Here is a 14,272-nt window from a genome sequence, read left to right as displayed (position 1 = left end):
CCCTGCAACCCATCCCCACCCAGCAGGCCCAGGCTTTTCAGCTTAATTTCCCCACTGCTATTGTTGTTCACACTCATTCTACAGAGGAACTGAGAGCAGTCCCTGCTGGGCCAGGATTTAACCCTGAAAGTCCCAAGCCTGAGGGCTCCCAGGCATTCCTGAATCTTCCCCTGTTAGCTCCCATGGCCTTGGGCCAGTGGGTGGGGTCACTGGACACCTCCACTCCAGAGACATGCTGCATTAGTTGAGAAAGAGTTCTCAGAAAACCAGGCTGCGTGTGGCGTGGGCAACCCTCACCCGAGAAAGGACACGGCAAACTGGAGAGGAGAGGCAGCATGCCAGGCTTTGCTCTGGCCATGTGGGGGACTTGCCACTGCTCAGAGACCAGACCCCGGGCAAGACAGAGTCACAGAAGGCAAATCCATTCATTCCTGAAGCACAGACGGAGAGCTCCTAAAAAATCCCAGGCTTCTGCTAGGTTCCATAAGTCTCTTTCCTGCTTGTAATCAGGGTGACCACCCGTCCCTGTCTGCTCAGCAGGCTTCCTGGCAATGCCGGGTGTGGTGGCTCACGCCCGTAATCCCCACACTTTGGGAAGTCCAGGCGGGTGGATCACGACGTCAGGAGATCAAGACCATCCTGGCTAATATGGTGAAACCCCGTCTCTACTAAAAATACAAAAAAAAAATTTAGTTGGGCATGGTGGCACGAGCCTGTAGTCCCAGCTACTTGGGAGGCTGAGGTAGAAGAATCACTTGAACCCTGGAGGTGGAGGCTGCAGTGAGCCAAGATCGTACCACTGCACTCCAGCCTGGGCGACACAGCGAGACTCTGTTTCAAAAAAAATAAAATAAAATAAAGCATCCCGTTGCTTATAACCCACAGCCCCTTCTCTCATATCCAGGCACCCCTGTACTGGAGGTGGAGGAACAAGCAATGAGAAGCAGCAGAAGCACATCAGTATTTCCTAGGAAGCCCAGGTCCAGCCCTCTCCAACTCCCAAGAGGCCTGGAGATGATGGATGAGTGAACAGACGATGCATCTGAGCAGGGGCCAAAGCCCCTCAACAGGCCCCAAGTTACCAGAGGGGCTGGGCCTAGGAACGGCTGGGAGCCAAAGTGGAGATCACCTGGGCTTGTGGTCTTTGAGGAAAAGGACACGAAGTACAAAGTGAGGAGAAGGCAGTTGGGAAAGACAGCACAGGGAGGTGCTGTCAGGCCTGACTAGTGGAAGCATTCTTAGCAGGGGGATGACTGGCCACCCCTGACCTCCAGTTTGCTGGGAGACTGGCTGCATGGGCAGATGGTCGTCAATCTTGGGATGGTTGTCCCCACTCAGTCTTCCCCTCTCAACACACAGAGGTCCCAAGCACAGAGAGGTGGGAAAGAAGTCAGTGCCTTGACTACACAGCTTCCACTTTCAGGAGTCTGAGCCCAGAGCCTTTGAGAATCTGTTCCCTGTGGACTAATGTTGCTCTTTAACCTCTCATTCAGCTTTCCAGTCCCTCAGGGACATCCACTGCTCCCCTGGGGGGTAGGGTGCTGACGATCCTGGGAAGCCTCTGAATCACAGGGTGCGAGTCACATTTCCAAATCGAGCAGAACAGCCTCCTGCTAGCCTCCCTAAAATCTGCCAAATCCTCTGTCACTCGCTAAAAACACCCAAAGCCATCAAAAGCACATCACAAAACAACTCCTAGCTTTCCTGTGGTGCAAAGTCCAGCCACTCAGCATCCTAAGGAGAGGCTGGGGTCTCTGCTGCCTGCCTCTCGCTGCACTCCAATCTGGGGAGAGCGTGTGTGAGTCATGCTTTGAAGCCAAAGAAGCAAGAAGCTTGGCTGCAACTTTTTCCCTGGGGTGGAGCTGGGCGGAGGGGCTACAAGCCTGCCAGGGCCCCTCCAACCCACAAGGGACGGCCCAGCTACAGGGCTGGTTGGGGAGAGGGGATCCCAGCAAAGTAGTAGGCTTGGTTCCCCTCTCCTAGCCCTGCCAATCCTCCTGCTGCCCCTCCCACTTATGCACTAGCTCACCCAGAAACTTTCAACCACTACTAGCGGACAAGGTACGCTGGGGTTCTCTCAGCACTATCCCCTCCTCTCTGGGAAGCTGTGTCCTCCCAGACACGAGTGGTCCATGCCCCCTTGGGAAGGTCTCTAGGAGGGATTCCCAGGGCACTTTCTTGACACTAAAAGATGTCAAGAAAACTCTCACTGGAGAAAACCAGTTTGATGGTCCCCAGCTCTGATACAGCTGCCAGGAAGGACAGTGGCTGGCTGGTGGGCATACAGACCAAAGACCCAGAGAAGCACAGGTTGAATCCCAAATCCTCAGAAGTGTACTCTAAAGACAGCAAACAGGCCACCTTCACCTCAGGGGCACGAGGATTTCAAAACTGAGGGGGAGGTCAGGCCCAGCTGAACTGTCACAGTAGGCTCTGGGAGCAGTCATCTCCACAGAAGCAGAAAAGCACAGACAGATGCCCTGCTCTGGTCCTCAGGCTGTAGCAGCACCATACACCAACCCCGCCAGCACGAGCAGAGCACAACCAAGGTGCTTCGCGCTGGGCTGAAGGTTCAAGGGAGAGTCAGAGGCCCAGAGGAGCATGGGGTGCTGGTACTGCTTTGGGGAAACAAGGGTGGGGGCCTGGAAGGGCAGGTCACAGCCCAGATCACTCCCACAAGCAGAGGCTGCCCGGGGCAGGAAGTGGCCCTCAGTTGTGGTTGCTGCTTTCCCCTTACTTACCCAGCTCTGGGTTGCACCCCGCACACCATCCTGAGGGTTTCAGGACTGCACTTTAAATTTTGCTTTTCAGGCTTCTTTGGTTTTTCTTTTTCGTTGTTGTCTGAGACAGGGTCTTGCTTTGTTGCTCAGGCTGGAGTGCAGTGGTGCAATCATGGCTCATGGCAGCCTTGAACTCCCAGACTCAAGTGATCTTTCCACCTCAGCCTTCTGAGTAACTGAGACTATAAGTGTGTGCCACCATGCCCAGGTAATTTGGTAGAGACAGGTTGCGGGGGGGGGGAGGGGTGCGGAGGGCCTCACTACGTTGTCCAGGCTAGTCTCAAACTCCTGGGCTCAGGTAATCCTCCCACCTTGGCCTCCCACAGTGCTCAAACCCAGCCTGGTTTATTTTTAATGAGAGGGAGGGAATCGTGGGAGTCTTAGATAAGGGCAAATCAGGTCATCTGAGTGAGGGCTGGGAAGGACCCTGCCCCATTAGAAGCCACCTCCTTCCAATTACAGCTAAAACCACAACTGGAGCTGAGTTCAGCATTGTCCTCCTCTGCATTCTCTCTTGGAATAACCCCTCCCATCCGTGAAAGGAATAAAACACTTGTCATGAGCACTGAATTTCTTGAATCTTCTATCAGGGAAGAAAAGTGGAAAGGGCACAAAACCAGGCTCCTTTTCACTTAAATTTAGTTGCTGTTACTTTATGGAGAAACAGGTGAAGCTGCTGAAATTCTTATGGTAAAGCCAGGTAAAGACACAGCTAGTAGCTACTGAATCTCTTAAAGAGCTGGTAAACCGGGCGCGGTGGCTCACACCTGTAATCCCAGCACTTTGGGAGGCCAAGGCGGGCGGATCACGAGGTCAGGAGATCAAGACCATCCTGGCTAACACGGCGAAACCCCGTCTCTACTAAAAATACAAAAAAAAACTAGCCAGGCGTGGTGGCGGGCATCTGTAGTCCCAGCTACTCGGGAGGTTGAGGCAGGAGAATGGCATGAACCCGGGAGGCAGAGCTCACAGTGAGCCGAGATTGAGCCACTGCACTCCAGCCTGGGCGACACAGCGAGACTCCATCTCAAAAAAAAAAAAAAAAAAAAAAAAAAAAAAGAGCTGGTAAAGCAGAAAGAACCAAAGCATTGAGTCAGGCAGACCTGGATTTAAATGCTCTGTTCCTCCTGAGCAATGTATTTAACTTTTCCAAACTCCAGATCCCTCATCTAAGATGGATATACCAAAAAGAGTCTTCCTTAAGAGTGGTGGTAAGCAGAGGCAGTCAGGCCAACTTCCCCCATCCTTCCAACCCGACAGAGGAGGGCAGATGGCCCTGGCTGGCCATTCCCCACAGCAGGAGCCTGGGACAGATTCCACCTACCCCAGTGAGAAATCTGAAAACCCAAGCTTGCACCTGAACTTTGCTCTGCCACTATTCCACTAAATACACCCTAAGTGCCCACCCCAAGGAAAGATAATGATGATGACACTCCTCCTTTTCCCTTGCAGGGCCCAGTGTGGGGTGAACTGTGGGGGGTTCAGTTTACAACTCAGCAAGAGGGCTGGGGCAGAAACTATCCCAACAGATCCTGAACAGCAGCTCTGTGCCTCTGAGAAACACTCAACTCTACAGTGAAAGGCCAGGTTCCTCAGATGCTAACATCAGGGCTAGACCCACAAGGTGAGGTCAGAGGGTGTGTGTCCTGCCTGTCTGTGCCACCTGAATGAGGCTTCGGTGCAGGCACCCATGCAGAGCAGAAGTCTCAGCTCCACAGCACAAAGCTGCAAGGAGCACTGTCCTCAAAGAGAGAGCAGGGGCCTCAGCCACTAGCCCTGCCTCCTCAGTGCCCATTCAGCCTCACTTGCTGTGGGCACTCAATTCATTCTGCAACCAGACTGGGAGCCTAAAAACACCTGGGCAGGGAGCATGAAGTACAGCTGAAAGGAACTGGCCTGATCCATCTGGACACAGGCTTGTTTTTAGACTGCCCTCGGGTCTGGTGGCGGGGCTGAGGTCAAGAGAAACAAGAGTATACCTTTCAGATCTAGAAGTTGCTATACAACACACAGATCCCTGAGTGAGGAGAGTGGGCAGAGAGCATTGTGTTTTAATCGTACCAGTGTTCTGCCTTACGAACTTTAACCTGACAAATTAGAAGGTAATCACATGCAATAAAAAACTAGTCTTTAGACGCTTTCTTAAAAGGCACACGTCCCTACTTTAGGCAACATGCCTTCCCCCAGCTTCTTTCCAGTACACAACTCCTGTGTGCATAAGGTAGACCGGCATCCACAGGCGCTAGCCCAGCTAAGCCTGCCCCTCATTCTCAGGCACACAGCACCTCTTGTGACCTTTGCCCATTCAGCCAACATTTGCTGGCCCCCCACAGCAGAGGGGGGACCTATGTGGGGCTGGAAACCACTTCATGCCAATGCTAATCCTACGTGGCCTTAGTCAACAGCTTGAACTCTGAGCCTTGGTTTCCTTGTCTAGACAGCAAGGTTGTTGTGAGGATTAAGTTAAATAAGAAAGTGGCCGGGCGCGGTGGCTCAAGCCTGTAATCCCAGCACTTTGGGAGGCCGAGATGGGCGGATCACGAGGTCAGGAGATCGAGACCATCCTGGCTAACACGGTGAAACCCCGTCTCTACTAAAAAATACAAAAAACTAGCCGGGCGAGGTGGCGGGCGCCTGTAGTCCCAGCTACTCGGGAGGCTGAGGCAGGAGAATGGTCTAAACCCGGGAGGCGGAGCTTGCAGTGAGCTGAGATCCGGCCACTGCACCCCAGCCTGGGCGACAGAGCAAGACTCTGTCTCAAAAAAAAAAAAAAAAAAAAAGAAAAAAGAATGTGTGTGAAGTGCCTAGCAGAGTTCCTGGAATCCAGTAGGTTCTCAATACAAGCTCATTTGTTTTCTCTTTCCCCTACAAGCACCAGACGAAGTGCTGGAAAAAACACAAAAGACTCAAGAGTTGGAGCATGGGCTGGTAGGAAGACAACAAGATAGTGTGACAAGGGCTATAATGGACTGCTCAGAGCTTGGCTGAGGGGTCCCCCCAAGGCAGCTTCTCAGAGGGTACATATGAGCCAGGCATTTAGACCCTTACTGAGGGGCCTACTTTATGCCACGTGTACCGTGGGAACAAAAGCCCAGAAGGGAGTGGGCAGCACTCTGAGAAATTCATTTCATAAATGTTTGGATGCAGAAAGGGGTGACAAACAAAAACTAAAGTCTTTTTTTTTTTTTTTGAGACGGAGTTTATGCTCTTGTTGCCCAGGCTGGAGTGCAATGGCATGATCTCAGCTCACTGTAACCTCCGCCTCCTGGGTTCAAGTGATTCTCCTGCCTCAGCCTCCCGAGTAGCTGGGATTACAGCCACTCGCCACCACGGCCAGCTAATTTTTGTATTTTTAGCAGAGACAGGTTTTCACCATGTTGGCCAGGCTGGTCTCGAACTCCTGACCTCAAGTGATCTGCCTGCTTCAGCTTCCCAAAGCGTTAGGATTACAAGTGTGAGCCACTGTGCCCGGCCCGAAAGCTGAAGTCTTAAAGCAGGAAACAAATGCAACTTTTCCCAGACTCACCCCTATTGGCTCCACGGAGGATGACTCCAGGCAGGGGTTGGGGGGCACCCCTTAACTCTGGGCTAAGGCTCCCTCAGACCCTCCCATCTAGATGCCACACTGCCCAGGATCAGCCAGAGGCAAACCTACACCTGCAGCAAGACCCATTTGCTCCGAGCAGCTAACAATGTAGGAGGAATAAAACAGGGGACAGGGCACCCCAAAGCACAGCACGGGCCTCAGGAGAACCAGGGGAAACCTTGTGCTACTGATGCACCATTCTTCAAAAAACATGAACAGCTCACCAGCCTTCTCCAAGCACCTGCCCAGGAATGGCAAAGAACGTGTGTTGGTTCAACCACCAGGATATTCCATGGACCAACAACTCAGATTTCTAAAATGGCTTGCCAAGACTACAGGTGCTAGCTCCAGTCCTGAACAGAAACTAGCCAGCCAGGCCAAGATGGAGCTGTCTCCAGCCTCCCCAGCAGAGCACTAACCTCCTGAAAGAACCAGCTGTGAGGAACAAGATCCAAGACCAGGCCTCCCCCACATTCCACTAGCAGCAGCAGAATCGCAAGGCAGATCCTATCAGAGTTAAGGGCACCCTACCCAAATATCACTCACCTAACTAGTTAAGTGGCTAGTGCCACCTCCAATAGGATGCCAGCCCTATGGGGGCAGGTAGGCTCTGCCTTTCTTAACAGTAAATCCCACCCACATGACTTAACGAGAGCTTAATAAGAAGAAATGAAGATCTGGCTGTCCACCTGCCCCACCCTGTGTAACATCTTTATCCTAGACTTAGAGTACCACTTGAGGCCCAAGACAAGAGCCCTCTGACCTCAAAACTCTCCTCCATCCCAGGAGTCCACTGTGCATCTTCAATTTAATCCACAGTGCAACAAGGTTACAATAGGAAATCTCTTGTATTTTCACGGCACAACCCTCCTTCATTACCATCCTTTTTCATTTTCTTTTTTTTTTTTTTGATACAGGGTCTTGCTGTCACCCAGGCTGTAGTAGTGCAGTGGCACAATTATAGCTCACTGTAGCCTCAAATCCCTGGGCTCAAACAATCCTCCTACCTCAGCCTCCCAAGTAGTTGGAACTACAGGCCCACACCACCATGCCTGGCTAATTTTTAAATTTATTTTTATTTTTATACAGACAAGGTCTCACTATGTTGTCCAGGCTGGTCTCAAAGTCCTAGCCTCAAGTGATCCTCCCACCTCAGCCTCCCAAAGTGCTGGGATTACAGGCATGAGCCACTATGCCTGGCCTTATCCTCTTTCTTCTCTCTCCCAAGTTGCCCAGCTACCTCAGGAAAGCATTCCACTGGCTGCCCCTAAACCATTAAGCAAGTGACTGTAGTACTACGGACACTTGTATCAAGACAAAGAATGTCACAGATACGTGAAATCAGGAGCAAAGAACTAAAGTTAAAGTTAGCATTATCAGTCCCCAGACGCCCTAAGTGTGCAGGATTGGAAATTTCTGATTCACTGCAGAGGTGTCTACTGTAAAAGGATGGTCAATGTTTGTCAAGCACTCACTACGCTCCTGGGAAGGTCCTAAGCACACTACATTCACTATCTCATTTACCTTCACAACAGTTTTATGAGCTAGTTGTTACCATTTCATCCTAACAAGGAAAAAAAAACAGTTACAAAGAGTTAAAAGGCCGGGTGCGGTGCTCACGCCTGTAATCCCAGCACTTTGGGAGGCCGAGGCGGGTGGATCACCGATGCTGGGTGGAAGTGGTGGCTCACACCTGTAACCTATAATCCCAGTGCTGTGGGAGGCCAGAGCTAAGAGACCAGCCTGGGCAATACAGCGAGACCCTATCTCTACAAAAATAAAAAATTAGTCGGGCATGGTGGTGCGTGCCTGTAGTTCCAGTTACTCAGGAGTCTGAGGTGGGAGGATTGCTTGAGCCTGGTAGGTGGAGGCTATAGTGAACCATGATCACGCCACTGCACTCCAGACTGGGTGACAAAGCTGGTTCTTAAAAAAAAAAAATGTTGCTAAAATCCTCCCAGGATTGAGGCGAGCCATCCCAGTGTCTACACCAAGGTCCACACTTCCTGCACTGAGACATGCTGCCTCTACTTAGGGCATCGCAGGACAGCTGCTGGATCACAGACCAAGATGCAAGATAACTTGCACATTCAGTTTTATTTTTCTGTGCTTTGATTATTGGCATTACCACACATTATTAGTTTTCCTACCACAGAGGAACCAAAGATGTACTCCAATTAAATGGTATGTATGGGCTAAAACATAAATATAATTAAAAAAATTTTTTTTTGAAAGAAACTTTTTTTTTTGAGATGGAGTCTTGCTCTGTCATCCAGGCTGAAGTGCAGAGGCACAATCTTAGCTCACTGCAACCTCCACCTCCTGGGTTCAAGCGATTCTCCTGCCTCAGCCTCCTGAGTAGCTGGGACTACAGGCACACACCACCATGCCCATCTAATTTTTGTATTTTTAGTAGAGACGGGGTTTCACCATGTTGGCCAGGATGGTCTCAATCTTCTGACCTCGTGATCCACCTGTCCTGGCCTCCCAAAGTTGCTGGGATTACAGGCGTGAGTCACTGCACCCAGGCGAAACAAACATTTCATATCCTAGAAAAAGGTGAGATGCTAAGAAGTTAAGTCACGGCTAAATAAATAAATGAATAAATGAGAAAGCTTCAAGGATACATTGTCCTGATTTTAGAGTAAAGCCAGAAAAAGGTAACCCCCAACCAGGCATCTATCCGTATCTCTTGACTCAGGTGAAATTCCCTTCCTCCAGTCCAAACCGCAATGAAGACTAAAAACTGGTCATCACGCTCTAAACTGTCATCTTAACATGCAAAGACATATTAACTGCCCCTTGTCTACCTCTATCTGGGCCAAATAAATTCAAGTCCTTTCAATTTCTCTGGAGATCATCTCTCAGTTATTCAATCCTTTTTATTTTTATTTTTATTTATTTATTTATTTTGGAGACAGAGTCTTGCTCTGTCGCCCAGGCTGGAATGCACTGGCGTAATCTGGAACCTCTGCCTTCTCGGTTCAAGCAATTCTCCTGCCTCAGCCTCCTAAGCAGCTGTTGGGATTACAGGCGTATGCTACCACACCCGGCTCATTTTTGTATTTTTAATAGAGTCAGGGTTTCAGCATGTTGGCCAGGCTGGTCTTGAACTCTTGACCTCAAGTTATCCACCCGCCTCAGCCTCCCAAAGTGCTGGGATTTACAGGTGTGAGCCACGGCACCTGGCCTCAATCATGTTTATAATTCTTTTTTATATTCCAGCCGATGTGAAAACCCCTCCAGGCACAAAGCAGGAGACACCCCTCACTACTGAGGAAGGCCCTGCTGGCCCTGACTATGGTGGAAACGTGACTTCACCCCTCCTTCTGGCATACTTGTCAGGATCTCCTGGCATCAAGCGGCACCCTAATAATACCTTTCCCATGATTTCTACATAGGTCCTCTAAAAAACAGTAATTGACCTCTAAACCACCTGGCCACATGAGAATGTGATTAACAATTATTCCTAAACATTGTGGACAGGCAACCAGAGTTGGAGAAGGGTCTGTGTGGGCTACCCCTGTCCACTGCACGCAGGAAGCTGAAAAAGCTGCACCGATGGAGGCTAGGAGTCCCTAAAAGGCATTGGAGATGGAACAAAAGTAGGAGCCATCAGCACCGCTCCAGGTGAGATCCCTGGGGTCAAGAGAACAGCAGAAAGACAGGTTCCATTCTCCTTACCCAAGGACAGGAGGTCAAAGCACCTCTTTTCCCCAAACCCACTGGAAAAGGAACACATGCAAGCAAAAATATTGAGACCTAAGTTCCTGCCTGACATTGATAATACTGATTAAGAAAAGTCACTTGCTTTTTTCATTCAGTTAACTTGGTCATAGTGCTTGGAAATAAGTTCTCAATTCAAATTAGTGAGGCTGAGAGACACACCCATTTTTTTCTCCTGGTGGATTGGGCCTGCAGAGGATCTTAAAGACAATGTTATTTTTTTGTGTAGGGGGAACACTGAGTCAAGGGAATAACCATTCTTGCAGGCGTTTCCCACTGGGAAAAATGAAATCTGATGGTCCCACTCCCACCCACAGAAACACAACACCAAGTCCTAGAGGTGATTGTACTCCAGGGCCTGCTGACAACGTCACCTGGGGCAGGACACCAACACCCCTGTTGGAACCCCAGGGCTGGGCCGGCGCTCGGTGGAAGTGAGGGTGCTTGTCAGGCCGTCTGGCCCTGAGCAGACCATCTGCAGCCTCACTGCTGCTGGTACTCTTCCTCCTCCTCCTTTTTAGCCATTTTACTGCTCATTAGTGGCAGTACCAGGAGGTGGGCAGGGGAACATAAAGGAGCTGAAATTCAAACCAGCCCATTTGACACCAGTTAGGTGCCTCCCATAAAACCAGGCAAGATTTCATCATCCAAGACCTCCCTGTCCTCCGTCGGGCGGAGGTCTAAGTAGCATGATGTGTCAGGAGACACACGGTCTCGGGACCCCAGGATGAGGAGCCTCTACCTCTAATTACCATGAGCTCTTGACTACACATGGTATTTTCTGTCACTTCAGGGTTAACAGGCATTTCCAGCCATGAGCTGGCCCATCAAGTCAAGGCCAGGAAACCTGCAGAGCGGGAGTGCTAGGGCTGCCCTCAGAACCAAAGCACACTTTCCTTGTCCCTCCAAAGTCCCCAGCACAATGGCAAGTTCACAAAGGAAGTGAGCCTTGCCAGACTGTGCTAGCAAATTCCCATAAATACTTGGGTCGGGGTAGTACTGCTTATGTAAAATGCTTCCCCATTGAGAGATGCTGCTTTATTTACATTCTTCACAACCCATTCATAAAAAGGAGGCCCTTTAATGTCGGGGCTGTTCGTATAATGCTCCATAAACTCGGCAGCTTCGCCTGGCAGCCTTAGTTCAACACAGGCTACTTCGCAACTCCAGAGACTTTTTTTCCTTAAGGTTTTTTTTCTCCTTAATGACTCACCTTGCGACAGGGTGCTGAGGCCAGATGTTGCCGGAGCAAGGCCAAGAGGAATAAGAACAGATAAAATGAAAACACACAAGTCTTCCTGGATGCTGGAACAGAGAGATGAGGAGGAATGAAAATAATTTTGAAAATTCCCCATAGAACTCCAATTTGAAGTATGTATGCTAGGAGGCTGAATTCCTTCCAGGTTTACTAAAACTTCCCTTCTGGATGTCAAATGCTCCCCAACTTATACCTCTAACCAGACAAGGTGTGAAAGGGTTTTTTTTTTTTTTTTTTTTTTTTTTTTTTAACCCAAAAGCTCTCTCTGGTTTTTAATTCGCACTAGGGATGAATAAATAAACAGAAATTTTCTCTGTTTCTTGATAGAAGTGTTCCAGGGGCTGCTGGCTCCAGAAGGGGCACAATTTGCTCAGAGTGAAGAAACTCAGGCAATCCCCAGAAAGAGAGGAAGGACCGTGTTCTAGGACACACAGCAAACACAGCTGAGGAGCTGAGAGCCCAGGAGATGCATTCTGAGGTGGCTTTTCTCCTGCTACAGTAGAAGGAGGAGAGAAGTAGTAGGGATTTTTTTTTTTTAATTGACGGGGGAGCGGTCTGCATTGCCATGGCAACTGTGAGGGGTGGCCTTCCCGCGTAGAAGGGAAATGCTGGTCCATTAATCATCAAACTGGGGCACAAAAGGGAGGTTTGGGGGAAAGGGGATGGATGCAGAATATATTTTTTCACTATCTAGCCTCTAACCAGTCACCAGTCCTCTTTCCCGTATACCCCATGGTCCAGGGTTGATGGTGAACAAAAACAGAAGCCTGAGGGAGCAGGGACTGCAGCTTTCCTTTATGAGGGGACCAATGTGGGGCTGATTGCGCCTCTTATGTTGGTGATGCCCCCATAAACACCTCTTCCAAACCAGCCCCAAAAGTCCCATCTCTGGGCCAGACCCAGGAGTATTTGTTTTTTCTGTGCTCAGAATCGTGTTTTCTCCCTCATTTGCACCCGGTTTGAGAAGAGATAAAACATATGGATTCATTTAGCATGAACAAGGAAAACTGCATAAGAGCAGCAAAGCTGGGTAAAAAGAATGGTGGTCCGGTGAGGTAGGAGGAAAACAGGATCACAGCCCTTTCCAATGCCTATACGGTATCACATAAGCAATCCATAGGACTCTTCACCAGCAGAAATATCAGAAACAGCCGTTAAATTTCCCATTTACAGCACCCCAAACATGCCCCATCCATATAAAAGGGCTGGAAACCTCCAAGGACTCCAATATGAGCATTTCTGGAGAAGCTGAAAGGAAGGTCTCCTCCTTGCTCCTGCCTAACTCAGCAACAAACCACATTTATTCACTCAACAAAAATGATGTGCACAGCACTGTACAAGAAATACCAGAATATTCACACACACACAAACACATACACACAAACACATAGGTTTAACACTCATATTGTTCCTGTCCTTAAGAAACTTGCAACCTACAAAACCACTCAAGAAGATACCACGTTAGAAAATCCAGAGTCATGAGCTCAGGCGCAGATGACTGTGTTGGCCTGGAGTGGCCTAAGCAACAACCAGACTAAGGACAAGTGGGATTCAAGTGGAAGTAAAGGAAGGGGAGTGGCAGGAGTGAAGATGCAGGAAGAAAAAATGTCCTTGGTATGGCTAGGGAAGAGCTGAAGGGGACACTGTCTAGGGTCAGACTGCAGGGAATGGGAAGCCATTGCAAGTTTGTGAGAAGGAGAGTGACACGGGGAAGAGGTGTTTTAGGAAGAATGACCTGGTAGCTGCATACAGACTGGATCAGAAGGGCCAAAGGAATCAAGAGGGAAAGGGAGGTTATAACAACAACACAGGCCTGACATGGGGACAGGAGAGCAACAGAAAAGAAGAAAGAGAGGGAGATATCAAAAAGAACCTAATCACTGGCTTAACTCGCTGGAGCAAACCCTCCTTAACCCCAAATCTGACAGGCATGAGTCTCCTGCCAGGTAAGAGCCCCACCAAAGAGGGAAATGCTATTTGGGCAACTCCCCTTCATATTCCAGTGGCCAGACCCAGTCATCCCCTTGTGACTGCCACTAAAAGAAATCACGTATCGTGTAGCCTCACAGGAGGCACAAAGGCCTTGAGATTCATCATCACTGTCTGGATTTTAGGCACGCAATTAAATTATCTCAGAACAAACTTTAGCCTCCTGAGTGAGGTAATACCTCCCTTTCCCATATGCCTCAGCTCCATCCAGGCTGGGGTCTAGATCATTCTCGGGAGGTCCATGGGGGGTAGCCATCAATAAACTCCCATGCCCATGCTACCCCTCTGACAAGACAGACAAGCAGCTTTCCCAGGTGAGATTACAGCCAACCACAGTTGAGAGCGGCTTCCAACCAGTCCTACCTGAGGTGGGACTCGAACTCAGATTCTCAGCAAAATCCACATTCTAAAACAGCCTAAGTTTCCCTGTCCTTACGATCCCAACTCTTCTTTTGGGTGTGGGGTTCACACGGGAGACATGGGAGCCCTGAATGAGTTTTTACAAGCAGGTAAACAACATCCAGCTCACAGCTGGTCACTGGTGGAGTTGGAGGCACTCACAGCTTAAGCCAGTGGTTCCTAAGCGTCCTCCAAGCTGGCCAAGGACAGTGGTGTCCCTCCAAGACATGTGGTCCCTCTGGGCCCTTTTTCTCCTTTTTTTGAGGAAGACAGCGAGGTGAAGAGCGTAGGGAGGAAAGTCTCAGGTGGCACAAAGTAAAAGGACTGGAAACCTTTTTATTTCATTAAATTCCTGCCTGGATTTATAAACTCAGCTCCTCATTTCTCTAAGTGGGTACCACCTTCGTGGCTAAGGAAAAGTGCTGGAGGCAGCTGTGGAGGGCTGGCGGGAGCCCACTGAGGCGGTGTCTCCTGTCCGAATCCAACTAGTCGTCTGCACTTCTAACACTGTCGACAATGGGCGACTAGGAGACG

General features: G+C 49.7%; 1 protein-coding gene across 7 annotated transcripts in view; it reads right to left on the bottom strand.

Annotated features, from left to right (window-relative positions):
* The window catches only part of BAHD1 (bromo adjacent homology domain containing 1), a 29,157-nt gene that overhangs the window by 12,004 nt on the left and 2,881 nt on the right, over nucleotides 1–14,272 (bottom strand). Inside the window, exon 2 of one of the 7 annotated variants that reach the window (XM_050799443.1) lies at nucleotides 11,306–11,397. The exons of the other annotated variants lie outside the window; for them this stretch is intronic. The gene's annotated coding sequence lies outside the window, so the exon portion shown is untranslated. The remainder of the gene's footprint in view (nucleotides 1–11,305; nucleotides 11,398–14,272) is intronic. 7 annotated transcript variants of the gene reach the window in all.

This window comes from Macaca thibetana, chromosome 7 (assembly GCF_024542745.1).
Source record: "Macaca thibetana thibetana isolate TM-01 chromosome 7, ASM2454274v1, whole genome shotgun sequence".
Lineage (NCBI taxonomy): Eukaryota > Metazoa > Chordata > Mammalia > Primates > Cercopithecidae > Macaca > Macaca thibetana.
Note: the sequence above shows the minus strand (reverse complement) of the source record. Positions and strands in the feature narration are given on the sequence as shown.